General features: G+C 36.7%; 1 long non-coding RNA gene across 1 annotated transcript in view; it reads left to right on the top strand.

Annotated features, from left to right (window-relative positions):
• Nucleotides 1-16396, top strand: part of LOC143692197 (uncharacterized) — a 248540-nt gene that overhangs the window by 195531 nt on the left and 36613 nt on the right. The window contains exons 4-5 of the long non-coding RNA XR_013180061.1: nt 11037-11193; nt 11668-11740. This is a non-coding gene — a long non-coding RNA (uncharacterized LOC143692197). The remainder of the gene's footprint in view (nt 1-11036; nt 11194-11667; nt 11741-16396) is intronic.

Below are 16396 nucleotides of genomic sequence, written 5' to 3'. Positions count from 1 at the left end.
TATCTATGTTTGCCAAACAAAAGGGAAAACCTCCATTTTGGTATAAGGCCACATAGCAGATTTCTCTGAATAAAATACGCCACATTACTGAATAAACTATATGTGGAAACTGTTCCTATTGGTAAGATTTGTGGCTAGGGAAAATTTTTCAAAATTCTTAATGACTCTGAATTGAAATGCTCTGAGTTTCTCAGAAGAGGAGCTATTCTTCTCATTCGTTAGTTTCAGTATAGTTGCCAATGACTTGTGGCATCCCACAAATTTCTGAACTGGTATTTAGAAATTTCTAGGTTTCTAATCCCCACTTGAATGGTGAGGACAGTCTTCAGAAAAGAAAGGAGTAAAACCTCTGAGGCAGCCATCCTATGCTTGGTTTCCTTGTCTGCTTCAGGCCTTTGTTTTTGTTTACTGTGTTTTGTGGTTCTTTGGGTTTGGTTCAGTGAGGTGGGGGGGTGGAGGGGGTGCAGTTTATAACTGTTGAAATTCACTTCTTTCTTTTAAGGAAAAAAATCTTGTATTTATTTACAGATCTCTTCATACACCTCTATTTTCATTCTGAAAACTAAGTGCCTTAAACAGCTATTCAGTGAGTTACTATTTGCAAAATTCCTGCATTAACCTAGGGTGACTGCCTCCATTTCCAGAAAACAAAACAACAACCAGGCACTCCAGGCATTGGTAACCAGCTCTTTTGCAGATGATGTTTTAAGTTAGTTTCCAGTGCCTAAGGGACAAGACATGTTGAAAATAAATCTTCAGAAAACAGCTGGCTCCAGGTTTAACATTGTAATACCTCAAAGCAGTGGATGCCTGTTTTGAATGCACACTTACAGCACATTCCAAGCTAGGTTTCGGTCCTGCACCTCATTCCTATTTTAAGTATGTCCAGCATGTCAATTCACTAGCTTGCAGGCTTGCTGTGAGTAGTGATAGCGATTAATGCTGTCAAAGGAGCCCTGATCCCATCACGTCTAGCCAAACAGATGACAGATCTACAGCTAGCCCTGGAGGAAGGAAACTGAAAGCACCACATTTTGTGCGTGCGTGTGTGTTCTCATAGTGTCCCACCCGCTGAGACAGACAGAATGTATTGAACGATTTGTAGAACTTGATCCCTGCTTCAGAAAACCTTTCACACTCCAAAGGAGGCAATGATCACAACAGAAAGCAAATCCTGAATATAAAATATTATCACTATAAATTCCAGAGAGAGAGATTATTAAAATTTCCAGCTGTAGAAATGTAGCTATTAATCATTTCCAAATTAACCTTATGCCAGCTAAATTATTATGAGTTCCCCTCTAAATTAAATAGTTATTAGTTCCACACTCTTGATATAGACATCAGCGTTCTAAAAAAAAAAGAAAAAAAAAAGAAAAAAAAAAGAAAAAAAAAAGAAAAAAACCCCACCACTGGTTTCAATTTACAGAGGAGTTCGCAGGGAAAAAAATTCTCTTACTTGATTACAAAAGAAAAGCCACTTCACAGTATAGTATCACAGTAATTGTAGCCATATATCATAACATGTCATAACTCTAGGACAAAGCTAAGCTGCCTTTCATCTGCAAAAAGCTAAGGATGCAGGCAGAGGCAGCTAAGTGGTGAGGTCATGGAATCTTTTCCCATATTCCACTAGAGAGCAGTATTCTTTTGTACAAAGCAGGTAGGTTATCATCTGAAAGGCAAGTTGTGGGGAATCTCTCTCTGAAAGAAGATTCTGTGGTCATTTATAAAAAACTTTGCAATAGTTCTGCAGCATCATATGTTCAAAACTAATAGTAGATGAAACAGCAATGGTTTCTTATCTGTACAGCTTGATGTGAGCATTTTTTTGTTGTGAGCTGGTTTTTCAGAAAAAAAAATGCAAATAGCTATCTAATGGACTCAGTTTTTAAGAAGAATGAGCTCCTGTGTATCTACAATGAAGTAAGACTCTAACCATCTGCCTAATAATAGAGTTGCAAAAAATGTAAAAATTAAGATGGTTATAATGCAGAAAAAATTGAACATCTTTAAATTTACCAGATTTAATAGCAAGTACATGTGATGGTAAACTATTTGGGAGCAATAGATGGAAATTAAAATCCCTGCTGCTACAAAAATCTAAAGAGATATTTTAATGCTGCACTAAAAATATAATCCTACAGGCAATTTGCTAATACCTACTTTGCAGATGAATTTGCAGTAGAAGACACAGAAAGAAGTCTCTGATTCAAAAATGCAGAATCTATAAATGCCTTTGTTATATAAATGTCTTTCTAGCCTTATGTCCTGATCACATGTAAACAGAAACCTGAAAACAAATAGTTTTAGAGTGTCTTAGTTGCTTAATCAACATAGAACTCCTGAGCAATCCATTTACTTTTCTCCTGGGAAGGAAATTAATATGTCTGCCAGGCAACAGGGTTTGATTCTATTTTCAGGGCAAAGGTTTGTTTCTACTGCCAATCAGCAAGTGAAGTGTTTTTCCCCCTTTAAGGGATCACAGAACCATTTTTATCCATTATGTTCAGGGGTTCTGCCCCCACCCCTGCATGCAATTACTGCTTTTGGTTTTACACTGTCTTGAGCTCTAGTCACAACCAACAACCATGATGGGCTGGAGGCAGACTAGGAGGGAAAAAAGCTAGTATGGTAAGATAGCAAAAGCTAATTCACTTTGGAGCAAAGGTAACACTAAAATGTGCATGTTTTGTGCATTTTAATGTAAGTCTGTGTTATTTTCCCTCAGTTCGGGGTATTGATTTCTGTGCTTTGTGATTCAGTAATGGTTGTAGATCGTAACAAGCTAGATTTCTTTCCACAAACATGTCAAGCTCCTACAGAGAAAACAAACTAACACAATACTCAAAAATCAGTAAAAGATCAGTTATAAATCTATGATATCAGAAAATTTAGGTATTTGAGCAAAGTCAGGAGTGCTGGGGAAGTAAAGCCACCATCTCCCTCAGTACCTACAAGCCTAACAGGCGATTAGATCAGGGCTCTTGAGTCCCTGAACAGTCACTGAACTGCCCTTACAAAAACTACTTTCCATGTTTACTAGGTCCCTCCATCATCCATGCAATCCCTCAAGGTATGAAAATTTTCTCCAGATGTGAAAAGCTATTAGCAAGTTCCTAAACTTCTCACAAATTCTCTCCTTCAATGTACTCTGATACCCACCAGGATGTGCAAATAAGCCTAGATTCAAAGTAAATATAGAATTCACAAAGGAGAGGGTTAAAACTTTTGTGAGCATTTGAAGTAATGGATAACAACTAAAAATGTAAATTTATGGAACACAGCTCCCTACAAAAACATGTTTACATGAGAATAACACTGAAAAAGTAAGCATCAAGGAAAAAAAGAAAATACATAAAATCTAACTTTGGTGATCTATTTTTTTCCAGTTCAGCCTCTGTGATTCTAGAATGAGCTTAGAAGTCCTGTATATAAATGCACCAATATGGAGCCCCTTATATAGCAGCTTTATGCCTCCACCTTCCAATGAAAGTTGAACCTCTGTTATTCCACATTGCATACTGTTGAAATTTTATTTTGGCTCTTATAGAAAGGATGAGTTAATATTATTTTCCTCTTACTATTTCTGATATTACACTACTTTGCTAGCGTGTGCAACACAAGGGTTTGGAGCAAAAGAGATAGGATGGGAAATGTCTGTCCAAACTTAAACAATGTATTTCCATTGTTTTGAGGACAACTGAGAACATTTCCTTTTCCATTAGAGCCCCCAGAGTCTACCTCTGTTATAGAGGTTTCTGACTTGCAATATCAGTACTTCACAAAAATGGAGGACTGTAGGCAGCTTATGGAAGTCGAGTGTTGGTTTGGTTTTTTTCATTAAAAATACAAGAGTACCACTTATCCCACTAATGATGATAAATCACTGGTAATTTAAGTTACTGGTAATTTTATAAAAATGCTGTACTGCTTTAGCCAAGTGTCTGATATGTGAGCCTTTGTATTCATGATGCAAGCCTGAAAACTCACTGGTCTGCTTGGATCAAGACCAGCTGTTTGTTTCACAGTTTCGTAAATCATCTTTTAACCAGAAAAAGACAGACAAAGAATTTTAATTAGTGCTCGCATCCACCTTGCTCAAGAGGTAGGGAAGAAATGAGACTGCGGCAGAAACTAAGTGTTTTTTTAGAGTTTACTAAGACCTCTTGCTTAACTAAATTGACTGTACCCTCATGTAAGTTTGCAGTCCTTCTCAATATGATGTTGCTTAGGTTAGAGAAAGAAAGTCTGGAACACAGGATCAGCATAGGTCTCTGCGTACTAAAGTTTACTTCATAGGGTTTTCTGTAAGATTCTGTCTCATGTATGTTTTGCCAGGTTGTCTGCTTAAGAAAATATATTTTTCTCCATGAGTTTTGATTCCTTAAAACTAGCACTGAAAATAGCTGTTTATATTCCTTATTCCTTAAAATAAATCTGGTTTGAAGATATCTGGAAAAAAATTCAATATATATGAAACCATAGTAATACTTCATGTCATATATAAAGTTCCTGTAAAATGAACTTTCAGAAATTCATATATTCTAATTCAGTGTTAAACTAAGCTTATAAAAACTTCTATCAAACTACAGGCCTGTCAGTCTCACTTCAGTGCCTGGTAAAGTTACGAAGAAAATTATTCTGGGGTTACTGAAAAAGACCTGAAGGACAACAGAGTAATTGGTCAGAACCAGCACAGCTTCATGAGAGGAAAATTCTGCTTATCAAACCTGATTTCCGTTTATGACAAGGTAACCTGCCTGACTGATCAAGGGAAGCCTGTTGATCTCTTTAGATTTTAGTAAAGCCTTCAACACTGTCTCTCACAGGATCCTTCTGGACCTAATGTGCAGCCCACAGCTGGATAAACACATCATGGGATGGGTGAGCAGCTGGGTCACAGGTCAGGCACAGAGGGTTACAGTAAATGGGGTGACATCAGACTGGGGACCTGTCACTGCTGGGGTTCCACAGGGCCCCATGCTCAGCCCTCTGCTCTTCAATATCTTCATAAATGACTTGCATGTAGGACTGGAAGAGATACTGGGTTCACAGATGATACAAAACTGGGAGGAGGTATTGACTCCCCAAAGACCAAGTAGGCCATGAAGAGAGGCCTTGACAAAGCAGGAGTTTGGGCAATCATCAACCATATGAAGTTCAACAAGATAAAGTGCTGGATTCTGTATCTGGGATGAGGCAACCCTGGATGTATGGACAGACTGGGGAATGAAATGCTGGAAAGCAGTGCCATGGAAAGGGACCTGGGAGTCCTGGTTGATGGCAAGTTGAACATGGGTCAGCAGTGCCCTGGCAGCCAGAAGGGCCAACCCCGTCCTGGGGTGCATCAGGCACAGCATTGCCAGCCAGGCAAGGGAGGGGATTGTTCTGCTCTACTCTGAGCTGGGGTAGCTACCTCAAGTCCTGTGTGCAGTTTTGGGCACTGCAATATAAGAAAAGCATTAAACTCCTAGGAAGTGTCCAAAGGAGACTACAAAGATGGTGAAGGGCCGTGGGGGAAGCTGTGTGAGGACTGGCAGAGGCCCCTTAGTCTGTTCAGCCTGGAGGAGACTGAGGACAAACCTCACTGCAGTTACAACTTCCTCATGAGAGGAAGAGGGGGGGTAGGCACTGATCTGTTCTCTGTGGTGACCAGTGACAGGACCTGGGGGAATGGCCTGAATGGGGGTGTGCAGGACCAGGAGCTGGACTTGATGATCTTTTTGGGTTCCTTCCAACTCAGCATATTCTGTGATTCTGTGTTTTAAAATAACTAATGTATTTTAAAATAGACATATTTTTAAAGTTTTTTTTTACACTGTTGCAATGTGATTTCTCAATAAGCAAAATACCTGTTCAAAGAAATGAAAAAAATGCTGGTGCACAGTAGGCAAAGGTAACAGCATCAGAACGAGACACACATGTGCTATGCACAGCACAGAATGCTCAGACACTTCTATTAGGAATTTTTACCTTCAATATGATTAAAATTAATGAGAGCTAGCACTATTAGGAGTAAAGCGCAGCTTTAGAGTAAGGGCAGAGAAGGATATAATATAAACATTAAAGGGGCAAACATCTCTTACCGATAAAATACCATTGAAATGCAATAGGATGTGAATGAATTCTGACAGGCAAGGATGTCCAGCTGGACTAAACATGCCCTGACTGGGCCATGACCAGGTTGAAATGAAGTTTTTGGTTACAAACTCAGTCAACTGAAAAGGGAAGCTGGAGATGGAAGCCTGATGAGCAGGCAGCCGAGCACGCCAAAGAGGTCAATAGCAAGAGAAGGCAGGGTTTGCTGGTGGGAGCCTTTATCAGTCTATATGGATAGTACCAGATCAACTACTGCAATCCCTGTCTACAGAAGCATTCAGAACTTAACAGGACTCTCTGCGAGCTTTTTAATTCTCTATTTGTAGCTTATCATTATAGAACAAGAACTTAAGGGGATGGACTATATAGGAATATTGTCACCTGTTCACACATATTACCCTGATCTAGTGAAAATTAATTCAACTCCAAAGCTTTATGACACATAACTAAGTCAATAATAAGTAAAAGAAGAAATTTTTTCCATTGCACTAGATAAAAAATGGTGATACAGTCAATGCATTGAATAATTTATTTCATGAGGCAACGGATAGATTTTTCCTGTGCAGGTGCATCTCTTATTCTCCTTTGTTTTTTAAGGAAAAATCCAGCTTCCTTTGTATTCTTAGGTCTTGTGTGTTTATAGCTGTCAGGTCAACACAGAAAGAAAAAAAACTTAGCAAGCAGTGTGACAGAGAATAGAAACTAACTGAATAATAATACCAAGATCTTCTTGGAACAGTATCTTGTCTTGCTTAGTAAGTAGCAAGTCTCAAAAATTTCAGGTTAAGGAAAGCAAAAAGAGCAACAGTCCTATTGCTTTTAGGAAATTAAACATACAATTAAATTTTTAAAAATTAAAAATTAAATTAAATTTATGTTTAATCAATTAAACAAATTTAAATTTGATCATTGAGCAATGACATTGTCCTTTTCCTGCAGATGGTGTGAGGGCCAAGATTACAAAGTCATAAAAATTAGACGAGAAAGGAAGTATGATTGCCAGTCTGACATCAAGTATTAACCATTTATCATTCTAAGGATTCCTTTGTTTCTCAGAGTTATTTTAAAACTGGTTCTGTGATCTTCATTACATACTTCCCAATGATATATAATTCTGAACCTGTTCAGCTGCACCAGCTAAAGGGCAGCATGCAGATTACAGCTCATTCAAGGTTGGCTAATTTTGCAATTCAGGCCCATAACCTTGATTCAAATTTTATAGGACCATCACTTTTGTTACCCCTTTAAATACAATTACACAAATGAAGTGACCATGTCTCCTTTCCCTATTAAATGATGTCTTAATGTGTATTTGAGCAAGCCAGCAAAATTAATTTTGAACCTGCCAAAATTGTGTGCAGGAGAGAAATTTATTTTGGTAGTGTCAACAGGCAAAGCAGATTTCACAGAAAAAATATTTTTTAAGAAAAGCATAATCTAATTTGAACTTTCTTATCTGAGTAAAACTGTGGTTAAAATGCACTTTTAAAATTGAAAAACATTTGTATGAGCACTGTATTGACCATGCAGCATTATTCTGTTACTCTGTTTTGCTGTCATTTGCTAATTTACTGTTGAACATTTGGAAAAAGATACAACTAATAAATCCTGTTTGCTCTCCAGTGTGGGAAAAGTGTAACTAGTTTCATAGCTCTGTGCTTATTGTGCGTGTTATAATACTAAACTTTTAGTATGCCACCTGCAAGGAGAAAAAGTGAATGTAAGTCTTGGCTTAGATCAAGAAGCAAAACTCAGAAATATCTGTGCAGTATATTCTCTCAGTAAACTGAAACATTTTAGTTTCTGTGTGGTAAAAGCATGTCAGCCAGCCATAGTAAAACTCCTCCCTACACGAACAGATAGTCATAGTCACAGCTGGAGTCCAGTCTCCCTTGAACAGGTAAGGCTGGTCTTGTCTCCTGAACAAAAGGCCTACAAAGTACAGCTGTAGATCAAAATAAGGAACACATGAGAAAAAGAATAAGAAAGGTACATTGCAGGAGGATCTCAGAGGAAAACAAAACTTCACATAAATCTGTGAGCAAAGCAGCAAAATACTGGCAGAACCTGCAAGACTTCTACAAAGCTTTTTTCTGTTATGTCTATATTATTGTCTGATATATTCAGAGACTCATGCAAATAAAATATGTTATTGGGTTTTCTGGATGTAGGACAGAGTTATTTTATTTTATTAGTTTAGTTTATTTCTTTTTAGCTGCCCAGAAGCATATTCTGTGATATTTTTGAGAGCCAGAAGGATAGCTTTCTTGTGAGAGTTGAATAAAAACTGGGTATTATTTGTTGAAAAACACTACATCTTCGGTCCTACTGTTCAGTGAATATTGATAATAGAGGAGGACATTTCAAGCAGACAAAGCTGCATTGTGCTTTTAAATTTGTCCCTAGGAATATGCTCATCTGGAGCAATTGATGAAGATGCAAAATCAGATAATTGCCCCATTCAGGACAAAATTACTATTACAAGAGGACAGCTCTGTAAGAACATTTGAAAAGCCTGAAGACTAATTTCAAATTAAACAAATTGTCTAGGCTCTCTCTTTTTTTGGTTTTTTTTAATCTTTTTTTTTTTTTTCCTAAGGGAAATAAATACAAGAATTTTGAAAATACTGTAAAACTCTTACAGTTAAATACATTTTTTTTCACTTCTGGATTCTGTTACTGACAACCGAAAGAGAAACAAAGCATATTCTCTTCTATATATAAACCCATACATTCTAAATGCTAAATGTATTAGTTACATAGGAGAACCTGTTCTTTTTTCTTATTATTTTTCCATCTGAATTCAATTTTTATTTTAGAAGGAAAATTCAGACCCTTTTACAGGTATTGTAGCTGTCTTATGACAGTTGTGTAACCTCCCTTACATGAGGATATTTTTAGTAAAAAAAATATATTTATAAAACTAATTAGATACACATTGTCATTAATTGAAAATGTAGACTTTTTAATCTATAATGTATGTCTATGGAAGAAAATTACCTTTGAAATTGTTGGGTTTTTTTATGTCCTCTTTTCATAAAAGTAAACCTGTCATTGCATCAAGTTCTTCATACTGTTGAAATTCATTATTGGATAAATCTACACCAGAGTAAAAAAATAGAAGAATTAAACATATTTCCCTCTTGTTGAATGATGATATCCAGCATGACAGAAAGCATTAAAAAAAAAATTCAAAGACAAAGATATGTGCTGGAATGGTTCAAGGGGTAAAGAGAACAGAGTGAACACTCTCATGACTGAACTGAAAAAACCCCTTTTATCTCCAGGCCTCCCAAAATGCAGCAACCAATTCCTTTGTGGCAACAATCTGTTATTATCTGGTATTCAGCTATCAAACTTTGGAGAAATACTTGTCCATCTATAAACCACTGAGGTATTTCATTTATTCTGAATAATAAGAGCCCTGAAAGATTTTACACCAGCAGATCCAAAGAAATTATCTAAAAAATTCAGTCATAATGTAGTAAAATTGTGCTGAAGAGCAAGCAGATCTGTAGTAACATTGTGGGATAAACAGCTAAACAGGTAGAGAAAGCTGTGCACAAAAGCAAAGGAAAAGCAAGGAATGAATTCACACGTCCCATGGGCGCACAGGTATAAGACCCCAAAAAACTTGTTCAAAGGGACTTTTAGAAGGGCTTACAGCTGTCCAGGTACTCTTATTTAGATGCAAAGGGGAAACAGTGACAAGATATTCTCAAGAGGCGAAAACAACATAGGAAACCTTTACAGGCAACTGCGGAAAATCGGAGAACTTAAGCAAAACTGTAGAGCAGCATTCAATCAACAAAAAATACTTCTCAAAGCATTAATTTAGCCCATTCAATCAGCAAACTCTAAGCCATCTGATCTTAAGTTACTAAAAAAATTGGACAAGGGGGAATTAGAAAAAGAATAAAGGGGAAAAGACAGAAAAGATGTAGAAAAGAACAGATATAACAACCAGCGCTGGTTCCAGTGTTGTTCAGCTGATAGAATCTCCAAGAGGAGGTAGGGTCAGGACATGTGCTTACCGCAGGCTTTGGTTTAAATACCCTTTGGTTTAAATACCTTTTGGTTTAAATACCCTTTGGTTTAAATGGCCCTTTGGCCGTCCTGGGCCCTTCCCCCAGGTGGGACCTGCGGTCACTCGGCCACTGCAGGGCCAGCCCGGGGCTCCAGGCTGGGTGTGGGCACGGCCTCCGGCGGGCCCGGGCCTGGCGGCACCGCGGGGCCGGGACAGAGCCCCGGGGCTGGGCTGTGCGGGCAGGGCAGGGCCTCGCTCAGCAGGGCCGGGCCCTGCCTGCCCTGCCCTGCCCTGCCCTGCCCTGCCCGCACACACAGCGCAGAGTTCCGCACGGATGTACGTACAGCCTGTCCCAGCGGGTATTCAGCCGCGTCTGGGAAAGCAGGTCTCCATCAGACCCAATGGTTACTTGGAGAGACACAAATGCCATCCCAAACGTCGCCCATTACTCCTTTCGCTCGGTTTTAGTGCCAAGCAGAATGCCAGACAGCATGGCCACGGTGAGCCTAAACACTAATCATCTGTCTCAGCTGTAGTCCCTCCCCATTTCTTGTGCACCTCCAGCCCACGTACTGGCAGGGCAGCGTGAGGAGCAGAAAATGCCTTGATGCTGGACAAGCTCCTCTCTGCTATGATTAAAGTACCCCTGAGTTAACAGCAAATATAGAACACACACCTTGTGGTCTGCTCTGAGGAAAGTCAACTAAATCCTACACAAAATAGCACAGCTAAGGTTCCTCAAAACAGGTTTTGACAAATGTATTTTATTCTTCACATATGACAGTTTTCCTGAATAAAATTATATTTTTCTGTTTTCATATAAAATGTTAGGTGTTTTAATTCAACGCTTCTAGGTTGACAACGCTTTTAATTCAATGCTTCACATCAGAAGCCTTCTTCTTTCTAGGCTTCTTCTGGGCTTTCTTCCACTCAAGCCTGGCCCCTACACCAGAACTAGGAGGATGATGACCGTCCGCCAGAATTTACCCCTACTCCCTATAGAAGTTCCACTCTTAAACACTGCCATGGAAAATAATGGAAAAAGAAACTGCATAAAATGGAGAGTAAACAAAATTATTATTTTAGTATTTTAGTATTTATTTTAGTATTATTTTACGTAGCTATGTATTTGTGATATTTTCCTGTCTTCTTTGATGCTGCAGATGGAAATGCTCTGGATTTGGCTGTGTATATAGACCACTGATGAAGTTTTACAAGCAGGGTGTTTGAGATTTTATTTTTTGCTACTAAAAGAATGAAAGTGAAAATGTATACCAGTGCACATACATGAAATATTTGCTTTTATTTACTTTTCATTATATGTTTATTATACTAAATTTAGTTAGCCAAGGAACATTAGAACTATTTCCAGTTGTGATTAGAACTGAGATAGATTAAAGACACTTGCTCTTAAAAGACTCTTTTACATATATAGCCCTTCAGGTGAGCTCTTTTCAGGATATAGGCAAAACTATGTGCCAGAAAAATTATTCATATCATAATATCAATATTAATTCATATTATCTCTACATTCACAGCCACGCTGATCCTTAAATTGATCATTTGTAGATGAAGTCATTAAAACCAGCAGGACAACTTCTGTTTCCACAGGTAAGTCTCTACATAGATCATATTTTTATGCACATGTGTACATTATTCCTGGAAGCTATTTTAAAGACTACTCAACAAATGATTTTTTTTACACATTGGTGTTTCCAGGACCAGAGAAGGAGTTCACACCATTTTGAAGCTTCTGTCTTTAAATATTAGTGCTTTTCTATCACTTGCATGTTTCTAATTTGTGAAATGTTTTTCACAATATCATTACTTCCCTAAAACTACAGCAAGCAATATAAATATCCTTACCAGAACACATTTTTGTATTTATTTAATATACACATGCACACACATCCTCTAAAAAGTGTATTTGGTTTGAAAGCTATCAGCTCATTGTGACTATGTAAGATTTTAGCAGCTAGCCAGAGGAGATATAGATATATTAATATTTCAGTACTGGTTTGCATTTTCATTCAACTTCACAAACTCATTTGCCATCTAACATACATAAGAGGATAAGACCTAAAATTTCAATTAGATCCTATAGAGTGTTGTGTTTTATTTTTGTGTGTTTTGGTGGGTTTGTTTTGTTGTTTGTTTGGGGCTTTTTTAATTTTACTTGCTATGATGCTTTTTGAACAAACTATCACACAAAAATATATTAAAAATATCAAACAATTTAAATAATCCTTTGAGAACCTCTATAATTTTCAACATCAATTTTACCTTGTAAATTACTACAATTTTTATGTATATCTCTCAATTCCGAGCACAATGGGAGATCCGCCTAGCTCGGCTAACCTAGGATATATGCAATTAGCTAAGACACAGAGTGATACTCGTGCTGAGTAGCCAATTTACTTCTCCTGTTGTGTTAATAATCCTCACATAATTATAAAGTAGTGAGTCATAGTAGTTCTACTTCAATGCATGGAGAATACCAGTTGCCTGCTTAATGTACTATTACCATGAAACAAATTCCAGAGATTTACAACCTTGTTTACTACTTTCCCATCCCACACAATAATTGAAAAGGATTCAATTCTTCAATGAAAATAAAATACACAATAGTAATACAGATTTTATTTGCTACCAAGGTAACAAATATTCCCTTTGCAATAACTTCATATATTTTTTCTTGTATGGAATTTTTATTACAGATTTTAATAAGCATGGCTGTAAATCAGGTACATTTGGCATGATGGCCTCAACATGAACTTTTTAAAGCTAGGGTTTGTAGTAAGGAGGTACACAACTTGTCCATAGTAATGAAATTGTGTCAGAGAACACATAAACTGCAGGAACACTTTTTCTTTCTTTCATATCCTTTACCTCTTGAAGTAAGCAGTATTTTATCTACAAAGTGGTGTGGTGCTAGGTTCTTAGAATTTTCCTATGAAACTCTTGAAATATCTGGAATAAGGAAGACCAGTGGATCAAATAATCATGGATTTTAAAAACATTAGTACCTTCTGTCTAAATCTGATAAGCAAGTCAGTAGAATTATTACGATTTAATTATTAAGTTTTTCAGAAATATTTTATATTTAAGTGAGTAGCCCTTTCCAACAGGACAAAGTGCTATGGTGCAAACAGTTTAATATAATTCTAATCAGTATTTTAATTTTTATTTATTTAATTAATATAATAACAATTCCAAATCCTAGAAAAAAATAATTTTAAAAAGGTAAAATAATAACCAAAAAGGGCATTCTAATATTCTGTCTCTAACAACCTTTATGCCATGCTCCAATTGGGAAGGACACTAGCTGAAAGAGCTAGAAATCCAAAACATATATTCCAAAATTTGTCAGTACCTTTTGTTGCTTGGGTGTTTTAAGTGAGTCTCTGGATACAGGTGAAGGATGTGCACCACAAAACCCCCCCCCCCCCAAAAAAAACCCCAAAAAAACCACAGCAAAACAACCCCCCAAAAACCCAAAAGAAAACAAAAAAACCCTATCCAAAATTAAAGAGAAATATTTAGCAGAAGATAAAACAGAAATAGAGCTAAAGTTTCTTTTTTAGTCCTGTCTTTAAGCATTATATTTTACACCAAACATTTCAAAGGCCTGATAAGAGGCATATGCCAGATAATTTACAGAAAAGAGACTAGTTTTTGCTTTCATACTTACAGCTACAAACTTTATCTCACTGTTCTTGAACATATTGTTTTCAGTTTTTAAAAGCCTTGTTTGAAAGGAGACAAAATACAAGGATGACAACAACAATATTTGACTAGAATCTACATCCAGCTAGGCATGTAGTCAATTTAAAAACAGATGCTATTTTCCCTGATTTTCTAAGGAAATTTCTGTTTGTTGTGGATTTTCTTGGGTATTTGGTTTCAAACTGGATTTCAACCATCCTTTCTGATGGATCATTTAGAAGAATAACTTATAGTAGAGGCCATGGAAAAAGCATAAACATTATAGAAATTCAGTAATAGTTTTCTGGTTTGGCATTCTTAGCTTCTAGCTCTTTAGCAAAAACTATGCAAATAGTATCACCAAGAGAGGAGAAAGGGGGACCAAAAAAAAATTCACTAAATAATACTGTGATGTTCAAGGATTGAGCCAAACAAAATGGCTTTGCACTACTTCAGAGTTCTGAATTAAATTAAGTTTAGAGAAGGAGGTATAGACATTCATTTGAAAGAGTGATATGCAAAACACAAAAATATAACTTGGGATAATAGTGCAGAAAGCAGTTCAGGCAAGAAGTTATTGTATCAAATACAAAGGAAAATCAAGGAAAAAAGATGAAGTTATAGATATCCAGAATTCAGAAAGGGTGATCTCTTGCGATTTAGTAAAAGAAAAATTTTGGTGTGAAAGTGGTGAAAAAGAAAAGAGAAAGAAAAGGGCAAAAAAATTGTCCCAATTACTGCTGATTAAAGGACTTGAGAAAAGAAAGAAGTGTCATTCATCACAAAGGCAAAGAGAAAGAAGAAGGCTTATGACTGTTCCATAGTAAAGCAGACAGACACTTTACAAAATATATATATATTTACACCATATATACAGACACAGTATGGGAGCTGCCCCGCTGGAAAGCAGCTCTGAGGAGAAGGACATGAGGGGCCTGGTGAACAGCAAGCTGTCCATGAGCCAGCAGTGTGCCCTGGTGGCCAAGACAGCCAGTGCTGTCCTGGGGTGCATTGGGAAAAACATTGCCAGCAGGGTGAGGGGGGTGATCCTGCCCCTCTACTCAGATGTAGTCAGGCCACATCTGGAGTACTGTGCCCACTTCTGGGGTCCTCATTTGTTTCTTTTGTTTGTTTCATTACATCCACAGAATGAGAGAACACAATTGGAGACTCAGTACATTTAGATATTTATACCTCTCCAGATGGGGAAGCATCTTTATTTTTTTTCCTAAAGTACTTAGGATAATTGATTCTATTAACATAGCTATGTCTGAAGAATTTTCAATTAATGGAATCATTTGACATATAAAAATTCACATTTACCTTTCTTTTTTTTTAATTTGTTTGGCTGAAATTGTTAAATAATTTTCCTGCAGTAAATATCTACAGTCCCTTCTCCTACTAAGAGAATGTGGTCAAATATTACCTGTAAAATTACCTGTCTAATAAAAAAAATTGTTTTAAGTAAATGGTGGTAAAATATATTTTTTGCATTAGATATAAAGAAACATATTAATAAGGATGTCACTAACAAAAGAGTATATTCAATATTTTCCCAAGCAGCATATCTGATCATCTTTGCTGGTAAATTCTGAAGGTTCTCCTCACCAACATAATTGTGTAATTTTGGGTTTTGAAGTAAATCAAGCACAGAAGAAAATTGAGTATGTTAGGGCAATGCTATTCTCCCTGATTGCTTTTGAAGTCTCTCACAATGTCAGAAATAGGATACACTTAATTTAATGGTTTTTGTTAGTGATGTGTTTATTGAGGGCACCAAAACAGAATTTTGAAACAAACCATGCAATTAGACAACATACAGCATTTTCACCTTTTATTTTCTTGTTACCTTTAACCTAGGGCTAAATTCTTTTTGTCAGACTACTTACAGGAACTAAACATTCTCTTTCAATTTACTTAAGTTAACTGAAAGTAAACTGTCCTTCATCTATTACTTCAAACATAATGAATTATATTTTTCATTAATTTCTAATGAATATATGTTCATGGTTCAACACTGCATAGAGAATATAAAGACAGAGATGTATGTGAGAACATATCTCTGGGATTAGATGCATTCTGCTGGCTTTATTATCAAGAAAAAAACAGCTCACACTGCTTGCTCCCCCAGTATGCTGCAATAAATGGTTTTGCTGCCTCTTCTACATGACAACACTATTTATAATACTTGAAAATGGCAACATTTTTTCCAAAAATTACTGCACTTTTATGGTTGGTGGGGCTTTTTTGTTTTGTTTGATTTTTTTAAATTTATCTTTCTAATGGTGAAAGCAAAATTAAATAAGTTTAGTGAAGGCAGAAACTAGGTATCTTTACCAACCCTGTGACCAAAATGCAGATTGTTCCAACCTCAGAATTTTCCAAAATCCCCAAAAGGCCAAAGAATACAATCCAGAGAGAGGACAGGTAATGTCTATATTTAAAATGCCAAATTGAACACTTTCCCTTTCCCTCATCTCCCAATAAGAATAGGATTACAAAAAGAAAATACTGAAACCTTCACTTTTAAGATAAAAGGAAGGGATCCCTCAACAAACCATA

The sequence above is a fragment of the Agelaius phoeniceus genome, chromosome Z (genome assembly GCF_051311805.1).
Source record: "Agelaius phoeniceus isolate bAgePho1 chromosome Z, bAgePho1.hap1, whole genome shotgun sequence".
Classification (NCBI taxonomy): Eukaryota; Metazoa; Chordata; class Aves; order Passeriformes; family Icteridae; genus Agelaius; species Agelaius phoeniceus.
The sequence above is the reverse complement of the archived record's forward strand: the minus strand, read 5'-3'. Positions and strand labels throughout refer to the sequence as shown.